The sequence below is a fragment of the Ooceraea biroi genome, chromosome 6, assembly GCF_003672135.1.
Source record: "Ooceraea biroi isolate clonal line C1 chromosome 6, Obir_v5.4, whole genome shotgun sequence".
Taxonomy (NCBI): domain Eukaryota; kingdom Metazoa; phylum Arthropoda; class Insecta; order Hymenoptera; family Formicidae; genus Ooceraea; species Ooceraea biroi.
This window is the reverse complement of record NC_039511.1, coordinates 6,038,566-6,053,881: the sequence shown is the minus strand read 5'-3', so window position 1 is coordinate 6,053,881 and position 15,316 is coordinate 6,038,566. Positions and strand designations below refer to the sequence as shown.

At 42.7% G+C, this 15,316-nt stretch overlaps 1 protein-coding gene across 4 annotated transcripts in view; it reads right to left on the bottom strand.

The window, feature by feature from the left end:
• Window positions 1-15,316, bottom strand: part of LOC105284944 — a 167,459-nt gene that overhangs the window by 36,447 nt on the left and 115,696 nt on the right. Inside the window, exon 1 of one of the 4 annotated variants that reach the window (XM_020033443.2) lies at window positions 10,486-10,759. The exons of the other annotated variants lie outside the window; for them this stretch is intronic. The gene's annotated coding sequence lies outside the window, so the exon portion shown is untranslated. Of the gene's footprint in view, window positions 1-10,485; window positions 10,760-15,316 lie in introns of those variants that run through there. 4 annotated transcript variants of the gene reach the window in all.

Here is a 15,316-nt window from a genome sequence, read left to right as displayed (position 1 = left end):
ATTTCCACGTTCCATCGCACTGGAATCCAAACCAGGAAGCTTTTGCAGAACGTAAGTCTAGGAAGTCAGCAACGCCTCGAGAAAATCGCCGTTAAGTCAGACTTAAACCTGGGCGGTCGTCCACCTGATGCTGCAAAACGACAATATTGCGTAACATCGCGACGTTAAGCGTCATCGACCGGTTGTTCTGATAAATTCGAGCATCATCGTTTAATTTCCCCGCTCGGATATCACTTGATATTCTCGTATGGATATCACTTGATATTCCTGTTCGTGGAGATTGATCCGCAATCTAAATTAATCGCCTAGTAATTCCGTTCATGCACTATGTAAATAGCTGATCTAGCTGTCACGGATGTGAACGAGTAGATTCGTACATGTCATCGTTCTTTTTTTTTCCCCTGAAATCATAACTGGTCCCGTCGGATTAGAGATGATTGGTTGATCCAGATTCCGCATTGAATTATCGACAGGAAGATTGATACAGCATAGAGAGTAACTGTTAGAATAATTATTTTACACGTCTAAAATCCGTTCCAATACAAAATTCCTGATTCCACATTTGCATTAATATAAAACCGAATGGTGAATGTGTCTTCGTTTAATTAGCATTTCTCAGCGGAACTCGTAGACTTTCGTGTTATCTGAAAGTCTACGACGAGTAACGGCAGGATGTAATGATCTTCCTAAAGCGGCATGAAGAACAAGGTCGTATCGAAGGTAGCTGATGAAATCACCATGTGAAACAGGAAGCGCCGTGTCCGCGCTCAACGCTATCCATCTGAACGATAATCGATGCAAACATGCAAACCGCCGCTGAACTTGTTTGAGGATTCACAGCGGATCAAGGAAGCGATAAAAGCGCAATGCACTATTCTCATGCTCGTTATTTCCTCATTAATAGACCGCGATCCGCTATTAACGGGGACTGCTCGATTTAGGAGTGATAAAATCCGTGCACGGGATCGAACCTGACGATCTCGCGTCTCCTCGCTCGAGCTGCGAGATCCAAGCGTCTCGCGGATCGTTTGCGTTTCCGGATCGGAGATTCCGCGTGTGCGCGGTCGGCGTCATCGCTCGCTCGGTTTCGACATTTCGCGAAGCCGCACATCGCGTTAAATTGGCGTCCAGCTGCGATGATATCATCGGGATAAGGACGCTCGCGTGCGCAGGACTATCAAAGGGTCTCGGATCCTGTCAGCCAGCGAAATAACGAGACTCGCGCGGACGTTACTACTAAAATCGTGACTAGCGGTTTCTGCTTCTCCGAGGGACTAAAATGGGCGCCGCATCGATGATGTTGCTAATTGGAGTGGATTGAACCGAGCAGTTTTTTTTTCCTCCTTGAAGCAATTGCCATTCAGGAAGCACTTCGCGAGCATGTAAAACGTCTGGCTTGAATAAAAAAAAAACGTCAATTCGATTGAATTACTCGCGAAATGCTTTTTACGCATCGAGCTTTACACTGTGCGAGCTCGCGCACACTTAATTCTTGATTTCTTTTTCGTTACCTCCGATGGTAGGCAGTTTAATTGAAGCTGACAGTTGAATGCAACCGATGGCATTATCGTGAAGTACGACCTGCAGAATCTCATTCGTCAGCCGTCTATTATAGCGTGCGCGAGCGCGCATGCTAGTGGCTACGGAATTATTACTAATTCTCGCAGATATGAACGGAGATTGCAGTAGCGACTGTAACGGTGTACGTTTTCTTACGGGAGCTTAACGCAGTGGAGATTTCATTTCGATTGATACGCATTAAGGGATTAGGAGCAAATAGTTATCCTTTTGTATAATAGACGCCTGTTTCACTGCTAGTGTTAGAACCTGTTCGAGATAATGTTCCACACAGCATCCCGTTAAGCATGATAGTGATCGAGATTTTGCGATATTCGCTATTCGGGCATCCATAATGCGCAGCTCACAGTGTCAATTTGAGAAACGCATGCTTCCGGTGGAACAGGAACGGTAACAGCGTCCGAGTAGCGTCACCGATTTGCCGGAAAGTAAAACGTGGATCGGCGGGTCGCAAATCGTGGACCTCCAACGGCGACGACTGACTGGAGAGTGTAACGGTCTTCGGACGCAACAGCGAGAATCGAAGACGAGCGGTTACCGTTGCGCGGTCCACAAACTCGAGCCGGCAGATAACTCCGTACACTATGCCAGCAAAGTCGTGTGCCGCTGTTTGCTTTCCATTGCTCATTCTCGTTCCTTTGTCTGTCCGCCTTCGTTACGCTCGTCGTGACCGCGCACCAGCGCTTGATGATCTGAATGTGGCTCATGTGGCTCATGCTGCTCATCGCGGGAACCACAATGCAGCTTCATTCGTCAAAATGATGGAGGCACGCCGGGTCACGTAACAGAATTTCTATTATGAGAGATCGTGCATGTAGCTCGAAGTGAGGTAATTAGGCTAAGCGGCTACTCAGCCAGAAAAACGCGGAAGAAGTGTATTATAAGTGTATTATAGCAGCAAGTTGACAAAAGATTCACGATACGTGCTAACACGTGATAATTCGTTCTACTGGTTAAAAGATACAGTGACCAGATCTTCACGAGCTACAAACTGTAAGTGGTACATGCAACTCTCCCATGTGACACGTTTGCGTATATACTTGCAGGGCCCAGCGTCCACCTCCGTGCTGGATCATCTGGATTCAACCGTGTCGATACGCACGTATAAGTTACGAGATAGAAGAGAACGTAAAGCGATCCGTGCGAAGGTGGTCTGTAGGAGTCGCGAGCCGATTCGGATATTCTCTCTCTTTCCCGGTGGCCGATTGGATACCGTTGGCTGTGCCACAAATTCCTGAAAAGCGATATTTCTCAGCCTCCGCGGTGCAACGTGTTATCTCGCATGGCATCGCCTCCACTCGATAACGCTACTTAGCGTGAATCCTAAAGCCGTTAACTCGCACGACGTCGAAAATGAATGGCGGCACACGGGCCTGCTGAGGAAGATGCGGTTTCATCATGTTGCTCGTGCAAGCTCATCTTGTTACTGCTTTTGACGATCAATTCTCAAAGTGAAAATCCGAATCATTGCTTAGTGGCTCGCATCGATATCTGCTCGTGAATCAGCGCGAGTCGCACTGTTATCTAAAGAGTATTTCTCCCGTTAGTCTACTCCCTATTACCTGACTAAACGATCGGATCGTACGAGTAACGATTAACACTGGGAATCACAGTGGGATTATCGAAGCGGATATTATTAGCGAGCATGAGGTACTCATTTCGCAGCAGATGTCTGACGCAAATCGACGTTTTAAACTAAACAGTGAGTCGCCGTATATCAATGAAATTACAGTCGCGTGAGGAAAACGCTTGAGAAGATCGAAACGATTTTCTAGTCATTAGAATTTATTAAGAGTCATTTATCCAAACATTGCATGCCAGAGGAGACATCTGGTGCAAGCAAGGTATTTTCATAATTGTTTATGTAATCTTAGATTTCTTTCAATTTTTTCACCACTCAACATAAACATGATTATTTTATAATTGAATTGCTTAACACTACGTAAGTACCAACGTAAACAGCCCTCACCGCGAATATCATAGGCTTCATCTGCATTCAAGATGTGCATGCAAAATGAACACTGTTCCACTTGCGAAACGTTTCGGAACACTGATTGCCCCGGGCGAGGTGCTTCCGCAAAGTTGTTCGAATGCCAGCGGTCAGAGTGGCGGTCAAGTGACTGGACCAATATTTGCGGTCGATCCGAGATCGTTTCAGCGACTACTCATGGCGAGCAAACGGTCTTTGTCACCGAGAACAACTCGGTCATAATTTATTCGCAATCTATAGTTCCCTGTTTCCATCTCTCGCATTCATTATTCTCGAAGAATGAGATATCATAAGGCGCAACGAAATTCCTCTCATGAGTCACAGTGGATGAACAAATACGACGTCGGGCATTACGCCTAGTTCGAGACTTGGAGCGAGCAAGGGGCTCGCGCGTTGAGCGATTCAAGATGGAAAAAGATGCTGTGGTCAAGCACCGCTAAGCACAGGCGGGTGAATATGTGGGTAGTCATTCGGCTGGAAAGACGGTACTTCGAGATTGTCGTCTAACCAGGTCAAAGGCGTGTAATATAAATAATACCGATCCCCGCGTGTGTAATGTTACTGGCAAGCGGGTCATTCCACTTTTCCGGTGTCATCGAACCGATCGTACTGATCGGATATCTCTATCGCATAGATCGCTCTGCAATTTATAATGGCTCGCGCATGTTCACACTTGCTGAAACCAATTATCCCGTATAAATCGTAAACGGTCGCATTGTAACACTCGTTTTAGACATTGGGATAAATGATGAAAGTTTCTTGATAATTTACAATCTCTGTTAGATCTTGTCAGCAGCGATTAATTTAACGCTCTCCCGGATATCTTCCGATTGCCACGTCTTTATTATTCTCCATTTATCTCCCGACGAGTGTCATAACTATATTTTCCAAGCACCTGACGCCAACTTGATTTAGAACTTTATTTCTTCGTGCGAAGCCCTCGAAAATCACTCGAGCCAGACAAGCTGTTTTAACAGAACGAGAAAATCCTCTTGCTTGGATCGCACGATCGTCACGAGACACATGAAATGTGTCTCGATCATATATCTTCATCGCCGTCGATGACCCCCTTTCACAGCGCATCTTGTTCATCCGTACCGTTAATCGATCAATTTGCAAAGCGCACGTTTCGATCGCGTCTTCTTCGCCGTGTACCCGGGCACGCTGCCGGTTTTCCAGATTGCACGATCTGATCCCATGGCGTACGGGGCCACTTGATTATTACGTGTCCGCCTAGCAGCTCCGAGCGAGCGAGCGAGCGAGGGGTTCGATATTGATGACCCACTAGCACGGTTTATTATTCGCTACAAAGTGAAGCGGCGATTAGATCCTTTAGCGAGTCGGCCAAATGACGTTTCTACCGGCTACATGATGCGCCATATGCATCTCACGTATGTATGTACGTGTGTGTGTGTGTGTGTGTGTGTGTGTGCGCGCGCGCGCGCGCGCGCGCGCGCGCGTGTGAAGCAAGCGTTTTACAGACTGACAGTGCGATAGAGCACCGTAATACCGGATATATGAACAATGGACACGAAGGAGTTTGAGATATGCGTAAAGCAATTTGTTCAAGAATGGCAAGCTCCTGATCGGATAATTAATATTCGTGGTTGAAAATTTTTGGAGACGACAGTCCGCCAAACATTTTAGCTAACGGTGTATCACAACACATCCGTCTCTACTTATTAATATTTGACTCCGATATTGAAAGCAGAAAGCGCATCAAACAACGCGGCGTGCATGTGCACCCGGAACCAGTGTTATATTTTTAAACATACGGGGTCAATTAGCACTTAAGCGAAAAATGCATCAGCAAGGAAACGCCCGAGATAAAACAAAATCGTTACGTTCGGAGTTAATTCGCGTATCTGCGCATACTGCATTGCGTATGTACGATATAAGTCAGGAAGTGATTTTAAAGCACGTGCTAAGCATGTAGTAGGAAGTTGCATCAGTTGGTTTGTCATCGTTCCCTTCGAGTTCGTTCGCTTCTTACGCAACTTACGCACGATCACGCGTGTAGGAGCCTTGACCTGACGTCAGCGTGCGTCTCGAACAGAGCACTCGCATGCCAGTTTACGATCCACGATCCAAGATCATTGATCTTGATGGTTACACATTGTTAGCGAATGTGAATTCACTTATGAATTCATTTATAAGCGCGCCGTTATGCGATCCTTCAGAAAACACCAATGAGCTGGATCACGCGATGTATCATCGAGCATGGACGACGTATCTGTCTCTGATGCCGAGAACGATTGCGAGGACGTGAACGGCCGTTTAAGCCGATTAAGATCAACGGCATAAGATTAACGACTCCCTTAATGTCTCCGGGTCTTTTTATTTGCGGTTGAGATAGCTGTGCATTGTCTTTCTATGCCTCAGCGTGCAGATAGTTGTGGAATTGTATTGAGCAGTAACATATGTTCGTTTTTAATAATTTTTAATATTATTAAAAACAGTAAAACGAGAGCGAACACACGTTACAACCCAATAACGCATGGAAATCTGTTGACACTCTTTCCGCGGAAAATCGAGGTATATGTGCCGGTAAAAGTAACACGGCCGCTGGAATTATCGCCGTGGACTGCATTCAGTTATCGCTTCCTATAAATACCTTCTGCCGGAATCACTCGTCCGGAAACGCGCGTGGTGATCATTCTCTCGATACTTTATTATTCCCGATACGTTTAGCGTGCCATTGCGGGGAGTTAATTTCAAGCTACGTTCTGCCCATGCGATGCTTCCTGCAAGTGAAGCGAACGAGCACCTGCATAGAAACAAGTAGCCAACCGAGATGTAACTCGTTCGACTTGGACGCTTCTTTCTGTTGGTCCCATTTCTCTACACGCTTCAAGCATGTAAGAACGGAACACGCATGAGAGAGCGATACCCTCGTCTCCGCGAGTTTTAAAAGTGCGAACGTACCGCGCTCAGAATTTCAAAATTCCGCTGCAAATAAAAAGGAGCACGTACCTATAATCTCTTTAATAAGACAGTATACTCTTCTTCGGGATGTAACAAGATATAACAACAAGTAAACGGTGATTTCCTTCCGCCGATAGCGTAAGTCGTTCTTTTAAGGGAGATTGAAATCGCCGCGATCACGCTAGAGTTCGAGTATAACTCGGCTTCTTTTCCAGCTCGGAGGAGATGATGCGAGTTCACACACGGTGATCGTATATACCTGCATACGTCGGAGCCGGCCTGTCCGTACGAGAGTAGTAGATGGAGATGGAAGAAGCGTGCGAGCTAAACGGAGTCTTGGTCAGGGCCGTTGGCAGCTCGGGGTCAACGGCCAGGCGGCGCCTGCGAGATCTTCCATCGGTTGGACGCGAGATAGTGGGGCAGGTCGTGCTTGCAACGACGTCAAGGAAAAAGGAAAACGACGATAGAGAAGAGCGAAAAAGACTCGGATACGTGCCCGGCGAAAAAGTCTCATTATCGGCCCCGAAGTATCAGTATTCTAAAATCGCGTCTCTAGTAAACGTCTGAGGTAAGCGCTCGACTTACTCGAGTAAAAATAACTCTCAGCGAGACGTTTGTGAAGAGTGATGAATTCTCGAAATAAATCTCGCGTGATCGCTGCGTACTTGAATTGTTTCGTTATTAAGCAAATGATACGTCGTCTTATAAAATAAAAAAATCGAGCATCATCGAGGTAATAAAAAAATGTTACGGATAAAAAAGATATCTCATCTGTTTCTTGAATCTTTTTGGTGCAACACCGTGAGTTGCGCCGACAATACAGCAAAAACTGATCGGAGAGATGTCGGAAACAACGAAGGGAATGACGAAGAAAAGCAAACGATGGTTACGCCGTGGTGATTTTACACCTGACGATGAAGTAATTCACCCTCCCTTGCTTGTTTAAATTGTCTATTGTCGCGATCTGGCGCTTACGCTAATGGGGCTTTGATATCAGGTTAGTCGCACCGAAGAGAATGGCAATTCTAAGAAAAAGCAGGATACCATGTCAATGATTGAGCGAGGTGCATCGTTCAAGCACACACTATGCGAAGGTCGTTCGGTGCAACATGATGGAATTGTATGGAATCATTCGAGGCAGTCGGCCAATAAAAACGAGCGCTATCCGCGCAAATGGGGTTTTCTCAAGATATTATACTACGGGGCAAACGTAATAACCAGAGTAAATTGAGGTGTACTAATAAGTGTAATAAGCAGCGGCAAAAAAGCGTGTTGCCCAGATAAAGCTTATGATAATGAACACGAAGGTACTTGTGGTAAGGATTATCAAGAAATTCACGGAACATCATAACACAAAGCGATTAAAATTTATAAAATACGCTGATAATCGAAATATAAACAACTATACGTGAGCCAATTTATGAAACATATTAATAACAAGATATAATGTACTAATAAAAAGTAATATAATATGCCAATAAATATAATGTTATTCTTTAAAAGAGTTCAGTGATAAAGGCTTAAAGACTGGACAAGATATTTACGTCAGACATTCGGTTACATGGCAAATATAAATAAATTAGCACACATACAAAAGACTGATTTCTTTTATAATCTTCCATCTTTAATTTTGTATATAATATTACGCATCGAATAGTTATGCAGCGGTGAATTTTACGGTTGGAGTCACTGAAACTAGAGTCTAGATTTTATAAGAAAAACATGCGTTGTGGGAAGAGATACTCATTAGTAGACCGGTAATTATCGCTGTAATAACAGTTTTAAACCACTAATTTATCCAGGATTCGGCGATAACCTGGCAGTAAAACGTGGAAAAATAAATGTAATATACAATCAAAATTGCTATGCGTAACATAAATTGCTGGAAAATGCATTAAGCCATTTCCATTTTTTTTTTGAGAATTTATCAAGATCGTCTAGCTCGCAACGTACTACACGCAGAATATAAAGTTGCACACGAATATAATATGAGTTTAAATTTACATAATCATAATTTACATTTTCTTCGCTTTTTTTGACTTGATTAATTAGACGGAATGGAATAACAAATGTTCAGCAACAAGTGATCGTAAAACACATTGTACTATTCTTCAGAAGCAAGTGATTCATAAATTTCGTGGAAAAATCATTCTGCAGCACGAAGAGTATCGGAAGACGTTACGCTTCCCTGGCGTTGAACTCTCCAGATCGAGAACTATTTTGTCATGGAAATACAGGGAAATTCTCGCGGTATCATTCAACAGCTCAACAGATAATGGTGTGCCATCTAAATAGAGTATTAAATCTTATTATTATAATTACGTTACTTAATTAGATGAAAATGTTTTCGCACTGATTATTATTACCAGTTTTGGTTTCCAGGTTGGAACCAAAACTGATAATTAATTAGATGATTTTGTATAATTTATTTGATTTATTATTTTTTGATAGTTCAATAAGATTAGTTGATTCTATTTTCCATCAGACAAAATATCGAGTTTTGAAGATGAGTTTTACGCAATGGATATTTTACAAAAGTTTTAGATACTCCATCAAGAAATGCAACATTATTCAGTTCGCAAAGGAGTGTCCAATTTCGGTAACTCGTGTAGCTTGAGAGGTCAATGGACTGGCGATAGTCCACTGACAGAGGTACCAGCATATATTTATATTCGGAGCACGTAGATTTCGAATACACGAAATTGCTTATCTCGAATGCGCAGGTTTCTCTTACGCGTCGTGGACACCGCTTAACTTTTCGCGATTTTGAGCCAAGTTCAAAACATCGTTGACAGATATATCGAATAAATGAAAGCGAGGTGTAGAAACGGTTGTAGTGAGACATTAAAAATTTTTCTTACGGGCATCCATTTTCTCGACTAAGAATAATCTCTTTGACCTTGAAGAAGCTATTCCGTGCGCGGCATCGAACTCTCTCTCATTTGTTACGCGAGCGCAAGGTTAATCCATGAACGCGAGGCGAATCAGCGTCGTGAACGAGAATCGAGCGGCGCGTACGCGTCACGCGCCGCTTAAGAGAAATGAGTTTCGTTTTCGCGCCCTCAGCTGCAGCCTGTGCGCGCTCGTCTCGCTCAAATTAAAGAAATCATGCCTTCGTAGCCGTTGGTATATAACAATATCCCTTTGAAGCGCCGTGATTACAATCGCACGTGCACAATCACAATTAGTGCGTCTGCATGGAATATACCAAAGAAATTCACAGGATCTCTTTTCTAAAATATCAATCTATGAGGATATGACACATTGTTACGCGTTCAAAGAGACTGCAACGTTACATTGGCTGTCGAGCTACGAGTCCCGAGAGTACACAGCTGTGTACAAGAGGATTAATCACCTCATCCTTGAGAGACACGAGACCTTCTCTCTCGGGGTACAGCTTGTGTGCTTTTGTAACGTCCGCGTGGTATTACCGCGTGGTTGCTCAACAGTTACGGCCCTGACTTTGAACCACGCTCTCAGCGTGGGAATGGCGGCGGCGAGAAGTGCCGGCGATCGGCGAGAAAGTCTTTTTTATTTAGCCGTGATTTTCGTGCCCGTTATTGCTGAGAATCGATCGTACTTCCAAACTAACGTGTTAACAAACACAAATTCATGTGATTTCAATGGTACTTTCACCGTCGGTGCTTTCGGTGCACTGTGAGAATATCCTCATTGCTACGAAACATATAGATGCTCCGCAGTGTGGGCAATCAGAATTCTTGATTGATCGACTTGAAGAACGTTCACTTAAAAGGCACCGCCGAGGAGGACCTTGGCCGCAAACTCCCGCACGTTTTCCATGCGCCAATCACTCATCTTATGGCCCGATCAAGATCGTTAAGCGATCTTCCATCCGTAGGCCTTCTCACCCAACGAACCTGTCTGGTCATTGACACTTTTTCCACGTCTGGTGCCTCGTCGGCCGTGCCTTCCGCGCGCGCGGCGAACGCGACACTGTCCGCACTAAAGATTAGCACCAAAATCCCACGTACCTTGGCCGATTATTCACTGATACGATCCTGGATCCTAGGTTTATTCTCGGTCCTTAATCACTTGGTCTAATCACTGGTACCGTTTCCCAAACTTTGTCGAGCCCGGAAAGTCTGTCTGAGGGTGGCGGAGATATCGACGTATCGATGAAGAATCTCTCCGCCGAGAGATTTCGACACCGGGTCGATCACACGCGACTTCAACACTTGACGTAAGAAAAAAAAGCCGCTCCTGTTAGCTGGACTGTCGGTACGCCTCTGTCTTCGAGGCAGCGCATCCGGCTGACTTTATAAACCGAGCGGGTCGAGTGGTGGTCGCGGCTGCTTGCCGGTTATACCTGGAGAATCATTGGAGAAGGTTGCTTAAAGGCGCCCACGGATTGGCTCGCGAATCTAGCGGTATCGTGGCTCCATCCTGGGGGATCGACTGCCTCCGCGGAGCCGCGGTGTTCCATGCGTCTCTCTTCCTGCAGCCCGGCTAGTTACTCGCCGTAATTAGGGAACAGTGACATTTTACCGTTTTTCCCTCTCTTTCTTTCTCGTCCTAAGTCTAAGACCTGCCTTCTTCGACTGCGCTATCGGTCGACCGATGCGCGCACACGATCGATGATGACCGCGACGAAAGAAAAATCCGGCCGCTACGTGTTGAGGATATGGATTAGGCGCAACGACGGCAGAAGTGTGACACGCATGAGAAGAAATCGATTTCAAATTATAATATCTTTTAACTGTTCTCTAGCTGATCTTGATGCATCTTCCACCGCAGAGGATGTCTGTGTAATAATATATTAGGTGTTTACAAAAGATTTAGTCATTTTTTATACATTTTCGTTTTTTACCATGATACAATACAATTCAGCCAAGATTTGGAATTTTTAATGATTTTCTGCCATGTCTCGGATACATTTCGAAGTTTTTTTACAAAGAAAGGTTTTTTATATTTCAGCCACATCTCGAAAATACTACTCAGTTGTAAAAGTATTGTATAGATTAAATGATAATCCGAAACTGAGTGAATTTACCACATGCAGCAACATTTTCTAGGCTAAATCCGAAATGATTTACTGAACACAAAAAGCTGTTTAGCTTTTCATCGCTCATCGCGTTCATTATTGTTTCTAGAAATTATGTTTATCATCAAATTATACAATGTTTTGCAAATTTTGATGCTAAAACTCTTTACACTCTTTACAACGTAAAAAAGCAAGAATTTGTTTGAAGTTTGAACAATATATGTAATATTAGAGCGCTGAAAAACAGACTAAAACTTTTGCAAATATCTAATATATATTATACAAAGGAAAGTAATAAAAATAAAATTAAGGATCACATGATTCCCACGCTTGCATTCTCATATTGCATTCAATTAAAGAGGTGATAAAAGTTCTTTTTAATTGTATAATTCTTCGTAACAATGACTGCGATCAAAGGATCGCTAAACACACGACGCGAGAGACAGGTTTCAGAAAATTTGACGTATTGCGAATGCCGATCAGTCATCCGGTATTTAGTGTGTACCATTACGCTAATAATATTCATCATTAACGAGCGACGTTTAACGCGACGAGAAGTCCATTATACCGGTGCATTATTCTCAATCATTATTCGCCGTCTGCACGAAGACAGGTATACGCAACATACGGAGAATGATCCGTAGGAAAATAAAACCGAACGCTAAATAAACGTAAACGTGCTCAACTGTCGGTGCCGCGAACGTATAATTTCAGGCGAGCTAAAGCGCGACGCAGGGTTCACGATAGGATTGAGCACGGCCAATGATTTTTGCGAGGCATCGCAAGAAGAGAAGAGAACCTCGTAACTTCGGCGTCGATGCAGCACCGTAAACGTAATGACAGTCGCGGACCATCAGCCATTGGTCAGCCGTGAAACTGTTATCCACAAGTTTGAGCCAGGGGGAGTCGATCGAGAGTCGGATTTGCCGCGATGGAATGCCAGCGATCAATCGAAATAACACCATCTTTTTCTCCGAGAGAGAAAAGAGAGAGAGAGAGAGAGTCTTCAAATTCTTAAAGATTTTTCTTAGTACAGAACAAAACTGTGTACATCTGTAAACCTGTATATGATCTACTAATATATCTATATACTATATCTAACACACATGAGTAATTATTTTTTTCTTTTATAAAAATATTAAACATATTTGTTTTTATGTTAACATTTGAAGCTAAAATTTTAAATCTTGGTTACTCATGACAGATACCATAATTTACCTGTAGAGATTCGTGCTATATTGAGATTCAATTCGTTCTTCGTTAACAGGTTGTTTCGTTTATGCCAGTGGGTCGATTAAGCAGAATGACATTAAATTTACGAGCTGATGTTATTTGGTTCACCAGAACGCATACCTCTGCAGTCGTTAGACATATAAACCGATCATTAACCGCATGTTATTTATATCGCTACATGATCGCAAATACTTTAGCGTTATGAGCCATATCAATGACGAGAAGATGACTTTTATAGATAAAAGATAGCATCATCATGTCGCCTTGATCATTCGAATGAATTCATGCTGCTAAAAATGTTCGAAATAACTGTACAGACTGGTACCAATCAAGAGAGCGCTCGCCCCTCATGTAAAATCGTACCATTTATTATTGTTCAATTAAGATTGAATAAAAAAAATTTAACTAAAATTAGAGACTCATAAACTTTCAGCAATTGGCAGATATCAAAATGCATATAAAAATTCCAGTTTCTGAAATGAAAGCAATGAAATGTGAAAAGATAATTTAGATTAAGTTTAACCCCAATTGCGTTTGCTAATTCCATACCAGAATCAGAACATACCTCTAGTCATTTCCACGCGTGATATGGGTCTGTTTTTTACATTTAATTCTTTATATTCTTTATCGTTCTTGATAGTTTGTCCTACATGTTGATTACATCTTACATGCATAATCAATAAACTAGATTTATAATATTGCAATGTATCGCATGTCTGATAAAGTTTTAGCTCGTACAAATTGAATCGAAAAGTCTTATACGTTTTTGCGATCTTTGTAATAATTAAAAAATTATTAATTAAGAGTAGCAAATTACAACGCGCATAAACACGCAACAAGGAAAAAAATAATGCGTCGCTGATGTTCTTTACTACTAGGTTTTAATAGATCGCATGTTGCTATTATATGGCTGCTGTCTGGAATATTCCGCTTACTGCCTTTTTAATTATTACAAATCTGGCAAAACGGTACAGGACTTTCCGATTCAACTCAACCCATTCTACTTTTATACGAGTGTTGGCTTGAGCTTTATCGAGCACCCTGTATATCGGAATATGGTTAATTGGTCGAACGCGCGATTACGTTAAACGCGCTCGGCAAAACAAAATATAGCCTCGTGCACGTGACTATATTGCAGAGTAGCACGTTGTTAGAGACTTCTGGTGAATTCCCTGTGAACAATGTTGTGCAGACTCGTTATCCCGTTGTTCGTAGTATGTTTTTTCTTCTTCTAAAAAATGCTCGAGGAGTAAATTGAAGATTCTCGCTTTAATGTCAGTTGTTATGCACACGCGAGCATCGTTACCGACTCGCACGGGAATTGTCAAAGGAAAATCTCCGAGGAAACCTGCGTGAGTTCATCTACGTTTCCACGGAAGGTCGGCCGTGTTCGCTGGAATACCAGTCTAATTGTTTAAGTAGAACAAAAGACTAATGATACGGATTTGAGAAAGAGGACGGTATTTGCAATTACGAAACAGATGAGTACCAATTCGCTTTTATTCCTTGCGAAAGGGCAACATCGTGGGTATAGGCTGAGACTGGGCGGTGCAAAAGCAATAATGTAGCTTCCTCCATGAATCTATGTGAAGTTGGTCATTCATAAGAGGAAAGGGTAAACACGCCAGCCTCGCAAAAAGAAGTGAATGGCACTTTCGTCGAGAACAAATCGGGTTACAACAATGATGAAGAGCATAGCCAGGTCATGATTTAGCGAAGGGTTACCGCTGACCTTGGTAACTGCCGTCGTTGATTATTCAATGGGACTATGTCCTGCGCGCCGTCATTAAGCTTCTTGTTTTTTCATTTTTTTCTTTGACTTGATATTCCTCTCTTCTCCCTTTTATTCTACCTTGACTCTTTCCCCCCGACCTACCTATAGGTATATTTCTTATAACAGCAGACATTCTGCCCGTATAACCACTAGAGGTAAGATCCTTTTACAGCTGAACCTTTCCCGGTAGTGATTTTCGTATTACATCCCTTTCTCTTCTTCTTGGATATTATTTCTTAGTTCTTGCCCTTAACGAATCTTTTGCGGCGGGACAAAAATCACGTTTGAAATGCACTTAAATGCACATATAAATGCGGAAAGGAGTATTGATAGTGTCGAAAGCAAGTTTTACGATTGAGATAAGATCTAATAAAATATCTAATAAAAATTATAACTTAAAGAATGGTGCATAGCTTCACAAAACTTTATTAAATTATTTAGAAATTCAATGTAACGTAGATACAATAAATTTTGATAGAAATCAGCAATTATTTCGAGAAAATAAAAATATTACTTTGGTGTCGCAGCTAGACGATTTATGACGAGTTACACGGTCGCCAACGGGATCATCAACCATGAAGAGAACTGTATAGCATACGGACAACCAAAATCAGCGACGATGGTCAGCCTAAGTGCCTAACTGTAGTATTTTATGCTTGGTGATCTAACTCGCACATTAGTGTGCACCAGTGTCCATGTGGTAATATGTAAATGAGTGTTTTTTTTCCTCCAGATCAAGCAAAGTTGGGTAATTTAACTGTAGAGTTTTATGGTTTGCTAACCTCATACCAGAATCCAGACATACCTCTAGTCA